Genomic DNA, 19850 nt, shown 5'->3' with positions numbered 1-19850 from the left:
ACAAACAGCCCCTCCCTTGCCCCAGATTCCCATGTTAAAGTGCATTTGCCAGCAACAGGAGAAACGTTTGGACCGCAGAGCCTGCTGGAATTGCAGAGCTCCCGGTGCAGCGCCATGCAGGTTTGGCTCGGATGCTCCTCTGCACACACCTGTGTGAACAAAAGGAGAGCCCCAGTACAAAGATCAGGCAGCGTCCCTCCAGCAAGGAGCCCCTCCCCTTGCTATTTTAGAGCACGTGGCACTTCCATAACAAGTTACATAACATGAACCTCTAACCAATAAGAGTTAATCTTTCCATATAGGGGTTTGTTTATCACATGCTCATAGTTCTCCGTTCCACATGCTGAGCTCACCCCCCTCCCCCTGGCCTTCTCTAGAACGTTCCTAGGGCAGCGACCCACAGCCTGCTGCCCTAGGCATAACCACCCTGCAAACCACATTTTATCCAAAATGAACATAAGCATCCCCTTCAGTGCCCACTACGACCCAGCAGCCCCGTGTGCCCTGGCGACCCAGCAGCCACGTATGCCCCTGCAACCCAGCAGCCCCATGTGCCCCGGTTACCCAGCAACCCCATGTGCCCCTGCAACCCAGCAGCCCCGTGTGCAACCAGAACCCAGCATGCCCGTGTTCCCCTGCGACCCAGCAGCCCTGTGTGCCCACTATGACCCAGCATGCCCGTTTGCCCCGGCGACCTAGCATCCCTGTGTGCTACCAGAACCCAGCATCTCCGTGTTTCCACTGCGACCCAGCATCCCTGTGTGCCACCAGAACCCAGAATGCCCATGTGCCCTGGTGACCCAGCCTCCCTGTGTGCCACCAGAACCCAGAATGCCCGTGTGCCCCTGCGACCCAGCAGCCCCATGTGCAACCAGAACCCAGCAGCCCCATGTGCCCACTATGACCCAGCATGCCCATTTGCCCCATCGACCTAGCATCCCTGTGTGCTACCAGAACCCAGCATCTCCGTGTTCCCACTGCGACCCAGCATCCCTGTGTGCCCAGCGACCCAGTAGCCCCATGTGCCACCAGAACCCAGCATGCCCGTGTGCCCCCACGACCCAGCAGCCCCGTGTGCAACCAGAACGCAGCAGCCCCGTGTGCCCACTATGACCCAGCATGCCCGTTTGCCCCAGCAACCCAGTAGCCCTGTGTGCCACCAGAACCCAGCATGCTCATGTGCCCCTGTGACCCACAGAGATGCAAAGTGCATGATTTTAATACTGACCCAGATAGTGCTAGATAATGTCATTTTAATATTTTCCCTGCCTTCTCCCTTAAAGTCTCCTCTCAGCATCACTTTTTGTAGGGCAGGGAGGATCAAGCAATAGGGGGTCACTGATGTACACTGCTAACTCACTGACTTTTCTTCTATACCCTCACCATGGAGCCAGTCTGTGCCAGCTCACAAATGGGGACATGATAGCATATCTCTGAACTCCACTCTGCTCCCAGTAGGTCAACATGAAAAGCCGGATCCTTTGGGACTTTCTGCAAGAACATATTTTCCAAATACCTGTTCAACTGCACTTATCTCCTCAAAGTCTCTCCTAAAAATTCAGTATTATTGAGGCTTCATGATGCAAAGACTGTCTGGGGGTCAGATTGGGGTTCTGCTTCAGCCACCTGACTTCATGTGTCTTGCAGATGAATATGAAGAACCCACTTTTTATTTTTGGGTACCATAGACCAAGACTTAAATGATCAGATAAGAGAAGTAATAAAATATTTCATCTGGAAAGTGACCTGGAAAATTCAATTGTCCTCTGAAGAGCACTTGTACCAAATTTGGAAACTTAATTAATTAATTAAATTGTGAAACAGAGTGGTCTTATTCCTGCTTTAATTGCAAATCTTCAAGAAAATTTCACTATGAAGTAGCTACCAGTCCCTCCAGAGAAGTCTACCTCAGGGATTCTGCTGATTTGAGCTTCATTCCTGCACCACAAAAAAAATATCTAAATTCTTGGATACAAGGTGGACTGCTGTAGTAAGGTAAGAGACCAAGGGATAATTGCCTCCAGCACTCAAGAATTATGATATCTCAAACAACTGCATGCCTTGTCATGTTATTTCTCTCAGAAAATGGTGTCTTTAATTGTAGTCACTAAGAACATAGGAATTGCTACACTGGGTCAGACAAATGGTCTCATAATCCAGTGTTCTGTCTTTGACAGAGGCCAGTGGTACCAGATGTTTCAGAGGGAGAGGCCAGAAATATGCCTCACTACAGCACAGGCATAATTTTCCTTGAAATTCAAGGTCTCTCTCTTCAGTAACAATGACATGGAACCCTCCATGGTTCCATGTATATACATCAGATACCACAGAATGACTGTATCATAGATAATGACATTGGAAGCTTATTCTGTTAGGGTAAGTGATAAAATACCTTCTCTGGTGTCAGGATCCCTCATGAATGGTAACAGAATTCCATTTCAACTCTGGATTTGACACCAGTGTGACTGAGATCACAGTGCAGCCCTCTGATCACACTGGAACTGCCTGTTCTAAGTTGTTTCTGGACCTGTGTGCTTGTTTCTCCATGTCTTGTGAAGATTCCAGCATTTCCTCCAGAATACGCTTATTCATTGGCCACTTGCACATTAGATGCACAAGGGAAGTGCCCATTGCTTTACTGTTCTTGTAAGATATTGCAGCCCAATATATCTGTCAGACAGAGCCATCTTCCGCTGTTGCTATGGTTCGACAGCATGCTACAGTCAATTGTGAAGGAGATGGATATATCTGTCTCTGTTGCTAAAGGCAGACCAGGATCCATAGCCAATCAGGAGGCAGGAGGAAGCAGGACTGAGACTTGCTTTGAAACATCAGCTCTCTAAAGGGACCAGCATTTTCTTCACTGCATTTTATTATTTGTGTAGTTTTTACGAATGACAAGTGGCCTATTGCAGCCCTTCCATGCTGCAAGACTGTTCTACACATGGGAGGGATGGGTTAACTAGCCCGTCAGTATTGAAAATGACAGCACAAAGCCAGTCTGGTATGATAGGAAGAACACATTTCAAAATTACTTGAAAGAGGCCCTCTGCCGCCACTACATCAAATGACTGCTCCCCTCCTGACCACATATACACTCCAATTAATGTAAATCCCCCGCATTAAAAAACAACACTCTCATATAGCCCCCTCCAAACACAAGTCTCTCCGATGAAAAAGGTCTGGAAACCACCTTAGAAAAAGCGATCAAATGCCAGCGCAGGTACTGAGACTTAGGTAAGGACCATAGAGATGGACTCCTGAGCGAGCTCCTGCATACCTGCAGTGGCAGGTTCAAATGTGCCTGAGGCCTGGAGGAATTATGCTTTTTAAAAGTCTTTCTATAACCACATAATATTCTACTCTGTGGAAAATGAACCATGGAGAGAGATGTCATTCATAACCTTTATTTGCAAACTTCCTTCATTACAACACATCCACCAGTGAACCCCAGGCCTGGACTCTGGGCAAGGAGGATCCTCTTTTGTGAGCCAGAATCTTTTTTTAAAAAAAAATACACAATTGTGGTAAATATTTAAAAAGCTAAACAATGATTTATCCCTCGGTGTTTTTAAGCCTGGGTGCAAATTAAACCTCTCCCCCGCCAGGGGCGGCTCTAGGAATTGCGCCGCCCCAAGCACGGCGGCACGCCGCTGGGGGTGCTCTGGCAGTTGCCGGTCCCGCGGCTCCGGTGGACCTCCTGCAGACATGCCTGCGGATGCTCCACCGAAGCCGCGGGACCAGCAGACCCTCCACAGGCACGCCTGCGGGAGGTCCACCGGAGCCGCCTGCCGCCCTCCCGCGGCATGCTGCCCCAAGCACGCACTTGGCGCGCTGTGGTCTGGAGCCGGCCCTGCCCCCCGCACCTGATTTCTCTCACAATTTCCATTTTCTAGCCCCAGGGTGAGATAAAAGGAAAAGCGTAGGGCTCCTGATCTGTGATATAACAAAACAAAAAAAAAAATGGAGAGGGCGCAGAAGCAGATGGCTTAGAGGCTGGTTTGGGAAAAATTATCTGGATAGAGGAACTGTTGGCAGTGTACTCCTCCAATCAGAGCTGTGAGGAGCCTCAGATATTTGCCCAAAATTCAGGTATTAGACTTCAGCTGAATACAGTTACCAATTTCTATTAGAGACCACATACTTCTGCAGTCTGACGGAATCTGGGACTGCACAACCCAAAAGCTGCTTTGCAAGATACTTGGGGACATACAGGGCCTGATTCTCCACTGCCCTGCACCTCAAGCAGTCATTTGCACCTACAAAATAAATGCAAAGTCAATGTAATATGCTTCCCAATGAAAATGGCAGCGTTCTACATTCACTTTGTACAGGTGTAAGAGCAAGGCAGTAGAGAATCAGGTCTTCAGTTTCAGTCTTCTGCAGACTGTGGGAAAGGCAACCATTAAGACCAGTTGAAGAACTCCTGTCCAGCTGGAGTTGGGAATTCTCAGTGTGAATTGAAAGGGTTCAGATGTCCTCACCCTCTCCACTCCTCTGACCTTCATGGGGAATTCAAAGTCCACCCTCTACTGGGCCCTGACAATCTGGCTTTCCCCATCTCATCCTCTATAATAAAGGTTTGTTGGGTGCTATGAATTCTATAGTGCTCCAAAATGTGTGATCTGTGGCACTATGGGATCTGGAGTGCCCCAGAATTCACAGCAGAGGTGAACTGCAGAGGCAGGAGGAGGCAGCTTTGTATCGAGGCTCAGCTGGGTCCCAAATTCTCCAGCCCTAACAAACCCACAGGGCATCCACACTGTAGATGACATTTCTGAGGTTTTGCTCCCTTTGAATTAATGGGCTTTTTACACAACTTCATTAAACAACAACAATAGATGGACCCAGAACTATCTCGTCCAGATACACCCCAGTTATGAATACAGGGTGACCCGAACATAGAACCAGTGACTAAATACTTGCAACAGGCTACGCAGCTTCACATTATCCCAGTTAAAGCCTGTGAGCTGCAAGAACCTCAGGGAGCATTGCTTTTGTTTATTACTATTAAAACTCTTGATAAAACTGTAGCCAAAATGAACTTGGTAACAATTAGAAAAGGTCTCCTTTCCCAGTTAACTACACTGTGTTATCTCACTGCCTCTTTCTGGCCAAAAGAGGCAATCAGCGGAGGACTGCAGACCACCATACAAAGTCTCGCTATGCGAGTTACATTCGACCACCGGCTGAGAATTCCAAGAGTAGGCATTCTCCCCACAATCGGTCATGGGATCGATTAGTGGATTCTCCAGCACCTGAAAGACAAAATAAAGAATCACAAGCTTCATTGTACACTTCCTATCAGGATGCAATTACCATCTGTGGAGGAGCTCCTGTTTTCCTTCTTGAGCAGAGATAGGAGAGCACATATGTGGGGGGGCTGAAAGCAAGAGGAATTCTTGTTCCACTTCCTGAGTACTGACAGGGAAAGTCATCACACACAGTGAGAGAGTGAAAGGGAAAAACTGTTTACCCACAATGTGGCTAGTATCAGAGGGGTAGCCGTGTTAGTCTGGTTCTGTAGAAGCAGCAAAGAATCCTGTGGCACCTTATAGACTAACAGACGTTTTGCAGCATGAGCTTTCGTGGGTGAATACCCACTTCTTCGGATGCAAGCAGTCCGAAGAAGTGGGTATTCACCCACGAAAGCTCATGCTGCAAAACGTCTGTTAGTCTATAAGGTGCCACAGGATTCTTTGCTGCTTCTACACAATGTGGCTGTCTCCCTAGCAGATGGGAGAAATGTGAAAGCTCTAGTAACAGAGAGACAGAGCCCTGGAAATTTTAGGAAAAGCTCATTCATCATCAATGTCCAAAGCTTTCCTACTCATCTGGTTCATGTTATGGCTGTAAAAAGGTCATTTTCCAAGATAAAAACCTTCATCCTGCCGCTCTTAGAGGTCAAAGGGTGTTTCTGTTACTGTCTTCAGAGCTGCAGCTGCATCCCACAAAGGGTTAACAGACATTTTAAAATATCTTTTCAAAACATTTGTTCCAGCAGATTATATCAGTAGAAGAAAAACAGAAACTGACACTAAGTGCTCTTTATGCCAGTAAATCTGAGGCCAAGAAATAAACGTGACAGGTAGTTCAAGATGGATGTCAGATGGAAATTTCTTAGGTTGTGCTGTTTATCATCATCCAATTCAGAAATGTGTCACCACAACTCTCAGCACACTGGATTTTGTTTACTATTTCCTGTTGCAGCATTGCTTTCTGCTTCTATAAGACAGCTGTTATGGGGGGAAATCCCTTTTCAGGGACAGTAAGAAACATTTTGTAATGAATGTCATATCTAAAATGCTAATGACGCTGGGAGAATAGATTCAAACTAGGGATGTAAATATCGTTTTTATAAAAGTACCTATTTAAACTATTAAAATTATATCGGTTAACCATTTAATCGTTAACAAGTTCACAATCTACCCCACATATATATTATCTTTGTCACTTTTCAGAGGCCGCACTGGTCTAGTACTGGCACCCAAGTGAAGATCTGTGCTTTCAATATATAATATTTTTGACCTGACTGAGTCCCTTGAAAGCCTCTGCAGACACACGGCAAACAGACCAGGAGGAGGCGGCATGTAAATGGAGGCAGTGATCCCCAGCCTGTACGGCAACCACGGGAGGCCAAGGGGACAGTGGGGCTGGGTGCCCAGAGACACCCATGCTGAGCACACAGGTTCCTGAGGGGCACGGGCTGCAGCCGTCTGAACTGTGCGGTTGGGGGGCAGGGACAGGCTGTGGCACCATGAGGCGGACCCCCTGCAGCAGATGCCTCTTCTCCCCGGCTGGTCGTTGCCTCAGGAAGGAGGCTCCTCCCTGTCCCCCGTTACAGGGTGTAACGGGTTGGGCCTCACCACCTGGCACCTACTGCTGGTGACTCCAGGAATTATCTCTGTCCAGTGGAGCGCCTCCTCCTGGTGGTGTCCCGTCCATCGTTCTGCCCTCTGTTGCTGTCTCTGGACCTGCGTTGCTGCCTGCTCAGCAGCGTCCTCTTCGAGGACACTGCCCTCCAGCACTGCCCCTTAGTCCATCTGCGCCCCCTTCTGGGGGTCGGTGATCAGCAGTCCCACACCCCAGCCACTATGTCCAACCGCCCTCTGAGTCTAATCTCTTCTTTTCAGGGATCTGGCATAGTATAATGGCCGCTCCCTACGGCCATTGGTTGGGTGTACTGCAAGAAGTGAAGGGGAGGACCCAGGCCCACCCACTACTCTGGGTCCCGGCCCAGGGACCCTCTGGTGGCAGCCTCGCTGTCCTCCTCCTCTCCCCTCATCTGTCTGCTTCCCTGGGCCACTTCCCCTATGGCCCCTTGCACCCGCTGGAATCATAGAATCATAGAATCTCAGAGTTGGAAGGGACCTCAGGAGGTCATCTAGTCCAACCCCCTGCTCAAAGCAGGACCAAAACCAACTAAATCATCCCAGCCAGGGCTTTGTCAAGCCTGACCTTAAAAACCTCTAAAGGAAGGAGATTCCACCACCTCCCTAGGTAACCCATTCCAGTTCTTCACCACCCTACTAGTGAAAAAGTTTTTCCTAATATCCAACCTAAACTTCCCCCTCTGCAACTTGAGACCATTACTCCTTGTTCTGTCATCTTCTACCACTGAGAACAGTCTAGATCCATCCTCTTTGGAAACCCCTTTCAGGTAGTTGAAAGCAACTATCAAATCCCCCCTCATTCTTCTCTTCTGCAGGCTAAACAATACCAGTTCCCTCAGCCTCTCCTCATAAGTCATGTGTTCCAGCCCCCTAATCATTTTTGTTGCCCTCCGCTGGACTCTCTCCAATTTGTCCACATCCTTCTTGTAGTGTGGGGCCCAAAACTGGACACAGTACTCCAAATGAGGCCTCACCAGTGCTGAGTAGAGGGGAATGATCACATCCCTCGATCTGCTGGAAATGCCCCTACTTATACAACCCAAAATGCCATTAGCCTTCTTGGCAACAAGGGCACACTGTTGAATCATATTCAGCTTTTCGTCCACCGTAACCCCTAGGTCCTTTTCTGCAGAACTGCTGCCCAGCCATTCGGTCCCTAGTCTGTAGCAGTGCATGGGATTCTTCCGTCCTAAGTGCAGGACTCTGCACTTGTCCTTGTTGAACCTCATCATATTTCCTTTGGCCCAATCCTCTAATTTGTCTAGGTCCCTCTGTATCCTATCCCTACCCTCCAGCACATCAACCACTCCTCCCAGTTTAGTGTCATCTGCAAACTTGCTATGGGTTCAGTCCACACCATCCTCCAGATCGTTAATGAAGATATTGAATAAAACCGGCACCAGCACCGACCCTTGGGGCACTCCACTTGATACCGGCTGCCAACTACACATGGAACCATTGATCACTACACAATGAGCCCGACCATCTAGCCAGTTTTCTATCCACCTTACCGTCCATTCATCCAGCCCATACTTCTTTAACTTGCTGGCAAGAATACTGTGGGAGACTGTATCAAAAGCTTTGCTAAAGTCCAGAAATAGCACATCCACTGCTTTCCCCTCATCCACAGAGCCGGTTATCTCATCATAGAAGGCAATTAGGTTACTCAGGCATGACTTGCCCTTGGTGAATCCATGCTGACTGTTCCTGATCACTTTCCCCTCCTTTAAGTGGTTCAAAATTGATTCCTTGAGGACCTGTTCCATGATTTTTCCAGGGACTGAGGTGAGACTGACTGGCCTGTAGTTCCCTGGATCTTCCTTCTTCCCTTTTTTAAAGATGGGCACTACATTAGCCTTTTTCCAGTCATCCGGGACCTCCCCCGATCGCCATGATTTTTCAAAGATAATGGCCAATGGCTTTGCAATCTCATCAGCCAACTCCTTTAGTACCCTCGGATGCACCGCATCCGGCCCCATGGACTTGTGCTCGTCCAGCTTTTCTAAATAGTTCCGTACTACTTCTTTCTCCACAGAGAGCTGGTCACCTCCTCCCCTTACCGTGCTGCACAGTGCAGCTGTCTGGGAGCTGACCTTGTCTGTGAAGAGAGACGCAAAAAAAGCATTGAGTACACTAGCTTTCTCCACATCCTCTGTCACTAGGTTCCCTCCCTCATTCAGCAAGGGGCCCACACTTTCCTTGACTTTCTTCTTGTTGCTAACATACCTGAAGAAATGCTTCTTGTTACTCCTAACATCTCCGGCTAGCTGCAACTCCAAGTGTGATTTGGCCTTCCCAATTTCACTCCTGCATGCCTGAGCAATACTTCTATACTCCTCCCTGGTTATTTGTCCAATCTTCCTCTTCTTATAAGCTGTTTTTTTGTGTTTAAGATGAGCAAGGATTTCACTGTTGAGCCAAGCTGGTCGCCTGCCATATTTACTTTTCTTCCTACACATCGGGATGGTTTGTTCCTGCAACCTCAATAAGGTTTCTTTAAAATACAGCCAGCTTTCGTCGACTCCTTTCCCCATCATGTTATTCTCCCAGGGGACCTTGCCTATCAGTTCCCTGAGGGAGTCGAAGTCTGCTTTTCTGAAGTCCAGGGTCTCTGTTCTACTGCTTTCCTTTTTTCCTTGTATCAGGATCCTGAACTCAACCATCTCATGGTCACTGCCTCCCAGGTTCCCATCCACTATTGCTTCCTCTACTATTTCTTCCCTGTTTGTGAGCAGCAGGTCAAGAAGAGCTTTTCCCCTAGTTGGTTCCTCCAGCACTTGCACCAGGAAATTGTCCCCTACACTTTCCAGAAACTTCCTGGATTGTCTGTGCACCGCTGTATTGCTCTCCCAGCAGATATCAGGGTGATTAAAGTCACCCATGAGAACCAGGGCCTGTGATCTAGCAACTTCTGTTAGTTGCTGGAAGAAAGCCTCGTCCACCTCATCCCCCTGGTCCGGTGGTCTGTAGCAGACTCCCACCACAACATCACCCTTGTTGTTCATACTTCTAAATTTAATCCAGAGACTCTCAGGTTTTTCTGCAGTTTCATACTGGAGCTCTGAGCAGTCATACTGCTCTCTTACATACAACGCAACTCCCCCACCTTTTCTGCCCTGCCTGTCCTTCCTGAACAGTTTATATCCATCCATGACAGTACTCCAATCATGTGAGTTATCCCACCAAGTCTCTGTTATTCCAATTACATCATAATTCCTTGACTATGGCAGGACTTCTAGTTCTCCCTGCTTGTTCCCCAGGCTTCTTGCATTTGTGTATAGGCACTTAAGATAACTCGCTGATTGTCCCGCTTTCTCGGTCTGAGACAGGAGTCCTTCCCTTCAGGGCCTGCAGCCTGGCGACTATGGGCTCAAGCTCTCTAGCCTCCCCAAGCCCTGGCCAGCACTGCACTGTCCATGGTGCTACTCTCCACCCTTGGAGACTGACCTTCCCTTCTTGAAGGCCTGGGACAGACTGATGACTGCACCCTTCCTGAGCAGCCTTTATATATGTCTGAGCCTGGCCCTGATTGGCTGTCTCCAAACTGGGCCCTAATTGGCTCTCAATAAGCCCTTCTTTTATTGGCTCCCTGTCTGCCGCAGCCCACTCTCACAGGGAGTAGGGTAGTCCATCCCACTACACAGGGATTCTCCCTGCAGGGGAGGGGGCTGGCAGAGTCACACTCTCACACATCGGGTCCCACCAACAGCTTGGGCGGAGCCTCATGCGTCCCCTCCCTTCCCTTCCTGGCCGGTGAAAACTGAGTTGTCATAGTAACATTTGAACTCAGAGGCCGGGAAAGTTCCGCTTCTGCAGCCCCATCCCATCATGTGACACCCCCCATCCCAACGTTAACTGCAATATATGAACGGTGAGATGAATACTTATCGGTTAACCATCTAACCATTTCATAGTTTACATCCCTAATTCAAACCATACAGCTGCTGTTAGAAGGTGCATACAGCTTAAGCATGCACAGTCTAGGGTGGTTAGCCATACACAGTTCTGTGCAGACCACCTACAGTGTGCACAAACAGTGAGTTAAACTATGTGTTATAAGAATACGGGCTGCAGGATCAGCAGCTACAGTGACACGTTGAATTTTGGAGAAGCAATTTATGTGAAAGAAAATCCCTCTCTAGTACTTGGTGGACACTGCCCAAGGAATTGGCCTCTGACAACTTGCCTAGATTGGGTTTGGAGACCTTGGGGCAGAGGGGTGTCTCTGAGCATTAAAAGGAGAATTGCTAGGACATGAATCAACATCTTTAATATGCCACCAGGAGCTAATCCTTCCTGAATGCCTACTGGCATCTGTGACCAAATAATGGGACTGAGCAACAGACGGCTGGGATTCCCCATACCAGGCTTCTCAGTCAGAGACCCAAATCACTTACCAGCAATTCCCATTTCAAAGACTTGCCTCTGAGCATGCAAAAGCCAGTAAGCAAAGGACAGCACTGATGGAGTCTATATTCTACCTAGGAAGAAATCTTATCGCACTGTAAATATCCTGAGATTACAGGCAGTGGCCCCAAATAGCCAAGTCAATGTGCATGAATGTCAGAGCCAGGCTAGCCTGCCTTACATAGGATCCAAGACCTTTAAGGGACACAGGAATCAAAATAATAGTAATGGAGAAAGGGGAACACTAGTCAAACCTGCCTCACAGCTCTCAAAAAGAAACGCTCCAAAATGTACCAATATCTTCACTTTCTTTTATAAGATGGAACATGATGTCATGGCTGAGGGAGGAGCTAAAAACATTTCTTTCACAAGAGATAAATTCCACCTGTACTGAGGGAGAAAGCCAGTGGAAATTAAACTGTAGACATTCAATGCTCAATCTCCTAAAGAAAATGCCACCTCGTAAAAGGCTGAGGCTGGAATAGCTAGGTGGCTCCCTTGCAAGGAAGGCTGGATTTTCGGAAGAGCTCAGCTCCTGTACAGAGTTCAGCACCTGCTTTCAAAAGAGCCCAGCACCCAACATGCACTACATGTTTCTGAGCTCTTCTGAAATGAATGGGAATTAGGAGTGCTCAGCATCTAACAGAATCAGAGCACGAAGTTATGTGCTTACACCAATGTTGGGACTAATTTTAGGCAGCCACATTTGAAAATGTTGGTCGGGCAAGGGGACCTACCTCTGGTGGAAGAGCCTGGAAATAAAACACGCGTGTGCATCTTTTCAGCACATCCTAATAATGTCAGCAATGGGATATGCTGTTACCTGTCCCATTATGATGATCCTTAAAGAAGCCCCCTACTTTCCACTTCACATCTCCCATCTCCATCTGGAGAGGATTACACTCCAGATGTCTCTTCCTTTGTAGGCTGAGTGCATTCTCTTACCTGGCTGTGTCCGAAGCCCTCGATTTCCTCCAGATAGGATGTGGGAACAGGTGGGCACTGGGATTTGCCAAGCACAGCCTGAGGGGAACTGGAAAAACCATCAGAGCAAGTTAGTGCACATGAGAATCTGGGACCTCCTGGGTGTTCCTTTTGCAATCATGCACCACCCACTGTTTACTTTAGCCTCCCAGCAGCAGGACTGGAGGGACATTTGCAGGAGAAGGTTTGCACATACTGGTGAGCTCTACGTAAACCCACGCCACCTCCCCACCCTTATTAGAATGGTTAAACAGATCCTGCAGTGAGAGCATTTTCACTGCCAGGAGTGCTAAAGAGGGCTGGCATATAGATTCCGGATTTTGCTTATGTACCCAGAACACACTCTACAGCAAGGAGACATCTACCAAGGATTATGTCTATCCTGGAGAATATGATGAAAACAATGATTTTAGAGTCAAAACACACAGCTTTTGGAACTAACTAAAACATCCTTAGTGATGCCTTTACAGTCTTTCAAGGCCTCTAGCTGACAGTCTCAGATCTCAGTCTGCAGCTTGCCCCTCATCATAGAATCATAGGGTTGGAAGGGACCTCAGGAGGTCATCTAGTCCAACCCCCTGTTCAAAGCAGGACCAAACCCAACTAAATCATCCCAGCCAGGGCTTTGTCAAGCCTGACCTTAAAAACCTCTAAGGAAGGAGATTCCACTACCTCCCTAGGTAACCCATTCCAGTTCTTCACCACCCTACTAGTGAAAAAGTTTTTCCTAATGTCCAACCTAAACCTCCCCCTCTGCAACTTGAGACCATTACTCCTTGTTCTGTCATCTTCTACCACTGAGAACAGTCTAGATCCATCCTCCTTGGAACCCCCTTTCAGGTAGTTGAAAGCAGCTATCAAATCCCCCCTCATTCTTCTCTTCTGCAGACTAAACAATCCCAGTTCCCTCAGCCTCTCCTCATAAGTCATGTGCTCCAGCCCCCTAATCATTTTTGTTGCCCTCTGTTGGACTCTCTCCAATTTGTCCACATCCTTCTTGTAGTGTGGGGCCCAAAACTGGACACAGTACTCCAAATGAGGCCTCACCAGTGCTGAGTAGAGGGGAATGATCACATCCCTCGATCTGCTGGAAATGCCCCTACTTATACAACCCAAAATGCCATTAGCCTTCTTGGCAACAAGGGCACACTGTTGACTCATATTCAGCTTTTCATCCACCGTAACCCCTAGGTCCTTTTCTGCAGAACTGCTGCCCAGCCATTCGGTCCCTAGTCTGTAGCAGTGCATGGGATTCTTCCGCCCTAAGTGCAGGACTCTGCACTTGTCCCTGTTGAACCTCATCATATTTCTTTTTGCCCAATCCTCTAATTTGTCTAGGTCCCTCTGTATCCTATCCCTACCCTCCAGCACATCAACCACTCCTCCCAGTTTAGTGTCATCTGCAAACTTGCTAAGGGTGCAGTCCACACCATCCTCCAGATCGTTAATGAAGATATTGAATAAAACCGGCACCAGCACCGACCCTTGGGGCACTCCACTTGATACCGGCTGCCAACTAGACATGGAACCATTGATCACTACCCATTGAGCCCGACCATCTAGCCAGTCTTCTATCCACCTTACCGTCCATTCATCCAGCCCATACTTCTTTAACTTGCTGGCAAGAATACTGTGGGAGACTGAATCAAAAGCTTTGCTAAAGTCCAGAAATAGCACATCCACTGCTTTCCCCTCATCCACAGAGCCGGTTATCTCATCATAGAAGGCAATTAGGTTAGTCAGGCATGACTTGCCCTTGGTGAATCCATGCTGACTGTTCCTGATCACTTTCCCCTCCTTTAAGTGGTTCAGGATTGATTCCTTGAGGACCTGTTCCATGATTTTTCCAGGGACTGAGGTGAGACTGACGGGCCTGTAGTTCCCTGGATCTTCCTTCTTCCCTTTTTTAAAGATGGGCACTACATTAGCTTTTTTCCAGTCATCCGGGACCTCCCCTGATCGCCATGATTTTTCAAAGATAATGGCCAATGACTCTGCAATCTCATCGGCCAACTCCTTTAGCACCCTTGGATGCAGCGCTCCGGCCCCATGGACTTGTGCTCATCCAGCTTTCCTAAATAGCCCCGAACTACTTCTTTCTCCACAGAGAGCTGGTCACCTCCTCCCCATACCGTGCTGCACATTGCAGCTGTCTGGGAGCTGACCTTGTCTGTGAAGACAGAGGCAAAAAAAGCATTGAGTACACTAGCTTTCTCCACATCCTCTGTCACTAGGTTCCCTCCCTCATTCAGCAAGGGGCCCACACTTGCCTTGACTTTCTTCTTGTAGCTAACATACCTAAAGAAACCCTTCTTGTTACTCCTAACATCTCCGGCTAGCTGCAGCTCCAACTGTGATTTGGCCTTCCTAATTTCACTCCTGCATGCCTGAGCAATACTTTTATACTCCTCCCTGGTTATTTGTCCAATCTTCCACTTCTTATAAGCTGTTTTTTTGTGTTTAAGACGAGCAAGGATTTCACTGTTAAGCCAAGCTGGTCGCCTGCCATATTTACTTTTCTTCCTACACATCGGGATGGTTTGTTCCTGCAACCTCAATAAGGTTTCTTTAAAATACAGCCAACTTCCCTCGACTCCTTTCCCCGTCATGTTATTCTCCCAGGGGACCTTGCCCATCAGTTCCCTGAGGGAGTCGAAGTCTGCTTTTCTGAAGTCCAGGGTCTCTGTTCTACTGCTTTCCTTTTTTCCTTGTGTCAGGATCCTGAATTCGACCATCTCATGGTCACTGCTTCCTCTACTATTTCTTCCCTGTTTGTGAGCAGCAGGTCAAGAAGAGCTTTTCCCCTAGTTGGGGACCTCCAGCACTTGCACCAGGAAATTGTCCCCTACACTTTCCAGAAACTTCCTGGATTGTCTGTGCACTGCTGTATTGCTCTCCCAGCAGATATCAGGGTGATTAAAGTCACCCATGAGAACCAGGGCCTGTGATCTAGCAACTTCTGTTAGTTGCTGGAAGAAAGCCTCGTCCACCTCATCCCCCTGGACTGGTGGTCTGTAGCAGACTCCCACCACGACATTACCCTTGTTGTTCATACTTCTAAATTTAATCCAGAGACTCTCAGGTTTTTCTGCAGTTTTATACTGGAGCTCTGAGCAGTTATCCTGCTCTCTTACATACAACGCAACTCCCCCACCTTTTCTGCCCTGCCTGTCCTTCCTGAACAGTTTATATCCATCCATGACAGTACTCCAATCATGTGAGTTATCCCACCAAGTCTCTGTTATTCCAATTACATCATAATTCCCTGACTGTGGTAGGACTTCTAGTTCTTCCTGCTTGTTCCCCAGGCTTCTTGCATTTGTGTATAGGCACTTAAGATAACACGCTGATTGTCCCGCTTTCTCAGTCTGAGACAGGAGTCCTCCCCTCTTGCAGTCTCCTGCTTGTGCTTCCTCCCGGTATCCCACTTCCCCACTTACCTCGGTGCTTTGGTCTCCTTCCCCTGGTGAACCTAGTTTAAAGCCCTCCTCACTAGGTTAGCCAGCCTGCTTGCAAAGATGCTCTTCCCTCTCTTCGTGAGGTGGAGCCCATCTCTGCCTAGCAATCCTTCTTCTTGGAAGACCATCCCATTGTCAAAGAATCAAAACCCTTCTCTCCGACACCATCTGCGCAGCCATTCGTTGATTTCCACGATTCGACGGTCTCTACCCTGGCCTTTTCCTGTCACAGGGAGGATAGACGAGAACACCATTTGCGCCTCAAATTCCTTTATCCTTCTTCCCAGAGCCACGTAGTCTGCAGTGTTACGCTCAAGGTAATTCTTGGCAGGATCATTGGTGCCCACAGGGAGAAGCAGGAAGGGGTTGCGATCCGAGGGCTTGATGAGTCTCGGCAGTCTCTCCCCGTCACATCGTGAATCCTAGCCCCTGGCAAGCAGCACACCTCTCGGTTTTCCCGGTCAGGGCAGCAGATAGATGACTCAGTCCCCCAGACTTCACATCTGAGCTTTCCCAAAGCTCCCACCTTGGGACAACAGAAATGCTGGCTATGCTTAGAGCCACGGGTGCTAGGCCAAGGAAGGGGGTGGGGGAGACTTGGCAGATGGGATGAATGCATCTCTCTCTTTCTCTCAATAACCATCTCAAAGTCTCAGAGGTACCTCCAGATCCTGCCTGCTGTGTTAGTAGCGCTGTCCATGCTGCTCCCAGCAACATTCCTCACTGTCACTTGGCTTACAGCAGATGCAGAGCAGAGGACCCATTGCTAGAAGCATTCCCAGCTGCCTGAGCTAAGGTCCCAACAATGCAGGCAGCATCCACAATTTGCAATGAGCACTGAAGCATTTGTACATCCTAAACCAATATGCTGTCTGGAAAACCCAGGTTTTCTTGCTCCATGAGGGTGAGTGGGCTTTTCTGTTTCAAATGCCCATCACTAGGGAGTTTTGCTCTGCAAGAAACAATGAGCTGCACCAAATTTCACCCACTCCAACCAGAGGAGCAAGGAGGACACAGCAAGGTTGGTCTGAACAAGCAATGGCTTGGGGCCCCAACAGAGCCACAGTTTACTTGCTGAACACAACTCTTCCCACCCAGCAGCACGACCAGATAGTCCAATTCCTCCCCCACACTCCTTCCTCGCAGCCCTGGGCCCTACAAATCACAAAGCCGGATTTGGATACAGTCCAGGGTTTTAAGATAGACTATAAACAGATGCAGGAAATCTACTGGAGTTGTTCTAATGAGCTTTCAGGCCAAGTCCAGTCAGGGTGAGCACCAGAAACAGACTGAGGCTCCCTCAGTTGACCTGTAGATCTGCCCCTGCAATTGTCACCAACCAATAAGGGATAGAGGGTGATTTGGTAGCGAGAGCATGTGGTTTGAAGTCCATTCCAGGCACTGACAGCATGTGACCTTGGGTAAGTCATGTCGCTTTCTAGGCCTCATTTTTCTCATCTGTAAAGTGGGGACAATACCATTGACCTGCCTTACAGGGTGTTTGAGAGGCTCCTTTCATTAATATCTTAGATCCTTGGATGGAAGGAGTTTAGTGCAATATTATTATTAATTACTGTAATTATTATCAGGTGGAAGGAACTGGAGCTTTTCCTCTGAGGCAAAGATTAGCTGGGGTTTTAGTGGCCCACCAAGCACAAAGATATTCCCCTCTTACCATTGGGCCAGATGTCCACTGATTAGAGGTCTGGCCCATAACAATTAAGGACAATCTTCTGTGGCTTCCAGTCTCCATGGGTAACATCTTCAAAAGCACCTAAGTGACAAAGGAGCCCCAAGTCCCCCTGGCTTTTAATGAGACTCAGGTCCCCAAATGCCTGCGTTACTTTGGAAAAGTCTACATCTTGTGCCAATTTCAGGATCCTCCTGGGAGAAACTGAGGCAGGTAATAAGTCAATGAGCAGCAGTAGCAGCAGGGATAGGAGAAGTGGAAACTAACCCTGTCCTCATGTCTAGGTGTCCTTGCAATCAGCAAGAGTTACCACAGCCAGGAGTATGATAAGGAGGGATGGCATGCAGCTTCTTGACATTGGTTATGTATCCAAGTCACATATTGCAACAAGGAGACATTTACCGTATGTTTCCCCCAACTGCAGAACATATCTTAAAAATAAATATGATCCAGTCTAGAAACAGAACATATGGATTTAAACCCAGCCTGTAGTGGGGTGGATCCCCACTCCTACCCTGAAGGGTTAAAAACAGCCCTGGGAGGGGGCTGTGGCTGGAGAAAGCAGCTACTAAGCTGGGCTGATTGGCAAGTGGCTGCAGCTGGGCCACGCCCCAATCAGGCCACAGCTGGCCTGTATAAAGAGGCTGGAAGCCAGGAGGAGGAGTTTCTCTCTGGCTGTAGAGGGAGATGGGCTTGTCTGCAGAGACTTGAGCAGAGTACCTGAGTGGAGCAGGGCTGGGGAAAGGCCTGAGGAGCTCCAGCCTGGAAAGCCCCAGGCTGCAGCCTAGCATAAGGCCAACAGGTACCGGGGGTTGCAGAGGGCAGCGTAGGGGTAGGCAAAGGCAGCAGGTCCAAACCCTCCTTGCCAGTGATGAGGAGGCTGATACTGCAGTCTGCCCCAGGGCATGGGGCTAGATGATGACTGGCAGTAGCTTTATACTGAGGTGAAGTGGGAATAGTGGGTGGGGGTTCCCTGGGAAGGGGAGACCCTAAGACTGAGGGGGTTCTGCCAGGGGGCAGCACTCCAGGTAAAAGGGCACTGGGTCCAGGGAGGGACATGGGGGCCAGAGGACAGGTGGATCACTGGCCTGCAGAGGGAGCTCCGGAGCTGGAATGAGCTAATTCCCAGAAGTCACCAGCAAGAGGCGCCGCAGGAGTGAGTCCGCTCCTCTACACAGCCATAATGTCACCAGTGGCTCCTCTGTGATCCTTCTTGACCTTTAGTTGCTATTTAAGACCATGTGATTCCCAGAACTCAGCCTGCAGCCCTGCCCCATTGTGTCTATTACAATCCCCAGGTCTGGGCAATCCCAAACCACCCAGCATGGAATATTTGAAATGCTAGTCCTGGCATGAGCTGCAGGCACCAGGCCAACTGGGGAAGACAGGAAACGTGTCAAGAGGTTTCAGCAGGGGACTGGGAATGAGAGGGTTTGAGTTCTACTCCCAACCCTCACACTGACTCCCTCTGTGCCCTTCGCAAATCACAACCTCTCCATGCCTCAGTATCCTCATCCATAAAATGGGGATGATAATGCTTACCTACCTACTAGGACTTCTGTGAGAATTAATTACATAGTATTTGATAATGTCATTATTACACAAATGGTAGGAATGGAGGGGAAGGACTGGGCTAGGAGGTTGCTGCTTCTATTTTGTCCTGCAGGTCAGTAAACAAAAGCAACTTCATGGTATTTGCTCTGTGACATCTACTGCTATGTAACATCATGCTGGTATCAGGGCATTTTTTGCATCTCATGAGCTGCAAAACCTGCCAGGGAAAACCTGCAACCATGAAGTATCTGATACAGCCAGAAATCCTGGCACAGAAAAGAGAGACAGCGCAGCTGGAGTTCAGGGGCTGCAATCTTGGCCTGATGCTGTGCATCTTCAAAAGCTATTTCAGGATGATTCACAGGCTCCATAAACCCAGTTGTCAGGATTGAGAACGGGCCCATCACACTCATGACAGGTGGCATCCACTGTTAGAAACAAGCTGGCCAAGCAGTTCAGACCCTCAATCCAGTTCAGACCGGGGTGGGATAGATTTATCCCTTCTCGTACAAGACTGGAGGCCTGATTCTCCTTTGCCCTGCACCATGTGGAGCCACTTTTGCTGCACACAGTAAGTGCAATTACGTAGCATTTCACACATTACGTGCACAGCTGAAGACATCAATACAAGGCCAGGGCACTGGGAGAATCAGGCCCCTGGTGTGGGAAGTATCATCACACAGCTCCCTAAGCCGTACTCAAAGGCAGGGAGCCTGGAGACCAGGGAAAGGACTGAGCACAGAACTCCATTCTCACTTGTGTCCTCCACTCCCATTACCTGTGGGGAAGAATGGCTTCCAGGGACCCTAGCTGTCCTTCTCTAAGCACGAAACTTTCAAGCTCTAAATCTGCCTGGTGACTGAT

At 48.6% G+C, this 19850-nt stretch overlaps 1 pseudogene; it reads right to left on the bottom strand.

The window, feature by feature from the left end:
• Nucleotides 1–3391: 3391 nt before the first annotated feature.
• Nucleotides 3392–19850, bottom strand: part of LOC120375387 — a 73148-nt pseudogene continuing 56689 nt past the window's right edge.

Source organism: Mauremys reevesii, linkage group 12, assembly GCF_016161935.1.
Source record: "Mauremys reevesii isolate NIE-2019 linkage group 12, ASM1616193v1, whole genome shotgun sequence".
Taxonomy (NCBI): Eukaryota; Metazoa; Chordata; order Testudines; family Geoemydidae; genus Mauremys; species Mauremys reevesii.
This window is presented reverse-complemented; position numbering and strand designations above follow the sequence as displayed.